Genomic DNA, 1,217 nt, shown 5'->3' on the forward strand with positions numbered 1-1,217 from the left:
GAGTCAAATTTTTAACTTCTCCTGCACACTTGATTTCAAAGCAGTGCTTCTTAGACTAAAATGACCTTTTTTAAGGGTAGATCTTAGCATCATTACAAAAAGTATTTTAAAAGAAAGCTACTTAACCGCAGTTCAAATGTTTCATTGTAATGGCTTGTTTTAGTGCTGAGATCCAAAACTTTACCTTTCACCACTCTTACTAAAATTTTGATTATTTCATGTTTTATTGATTTATTCAGACCTTAGAGTAAAGGTCACCTTGTACCAATCCCTAGAAACCCAGAATATTTTCAGGAATGCTTGCACTTTTTGGTTTGCCTGAATTTTCTGAGCTTTACTATTTTAATTGCTTTTATTATAATTCCCCAGGTTGAAGGGCAGTCATTTGAAGGATTTCAGTTCCACAAATACTTGGCTGAAATATTGACTTTCAATTAAAAAGGAACCATTTGGTATAAAAATTGTCACATTTTTTCTATCCACTAGTAGAAAATTTGTGCTTCAGTAACAGAAAGAGGACAAAGCTTTCACAAAAGGGCTGAAGCATTTTTCTGCTAGCTCCAGCAAAGAAGTATGTACACCGCTGAGATAACTGAAATCATTATCAAAAAAGGGATTGATCTGAGAATAAATGGGGATTATAATAGAGTGCATCTTTTCCACTGATTGTAGCAATAAAAAAAGACATCACATATTTCATCAGAAATAACAAATGGATTTGGTTAAAATCAGATCCAGCTCTTAAACTCACCTTCCTTTGAAATTTTCAAAGGTTCAGTTAACTACTGCATATGATACACAGGACTTTCTGCTCTCAGCTAACTTCAATGGATTTGCACAGATCTAAATAAGAGCAGAAGCTGACTGTGCTAGATATACTGTGGGTATAAATCAGTTTAGCTCAAGCGAAGCCACTGGAAATGTCAGTATGTGCCAAGGTAGGCCCTGGCCCAAAAGCTTTTGTCATTTCCACCTTTTTGTAGATTTATTGATTCCAGGCACCACTGTAGGAGGACGTGCTCCAAGAAAGGCTGCCCATGTGATGGATCAAACTAGACTGAAAACAAAAAAGCCTGGGAAACTCCCAAGAAAACCAATTCTTGTGACATTTCTAGCCCAAATTCCAGAACCAAGAGGACTGGACAGGTTTATATTTTTCATCAAAGCTTTCACATACTTCTTTGTGTCAGATCTCTGAATCGTTTGTGGTTTCCCTA

At 36.2% G+C, this 1,217-nt stretch overlaps 1 protein-coding gene across 1 annotated transcript in view; it reads left to right on the forward strand.

The window, feature by feature from the left end:
• Positions 1-1,217, forward strand: part of LOC106721799 (urea transporter 2-like) — a 16,332-nt gene that overhangs the window by 4,173 nt on the left and 10,942 nt on the right.

The sequence above is a fragment of the Alligator sinensis genome, unplaced genomic scaffold (assembly GCF_000455745.1).
Source record: "Alligator sinensis unplaced genomic scaffold, ASM45574v1 scaffold518_1, whole genome shotgun sequence".
In the NCBI taxonomy this organism is placed as follows: domain Eukaryota; kingdom Metazoa; phylum Chordata; order Crocodylia; family Alligatoridae; genus Alligator; species Alligator sinensis.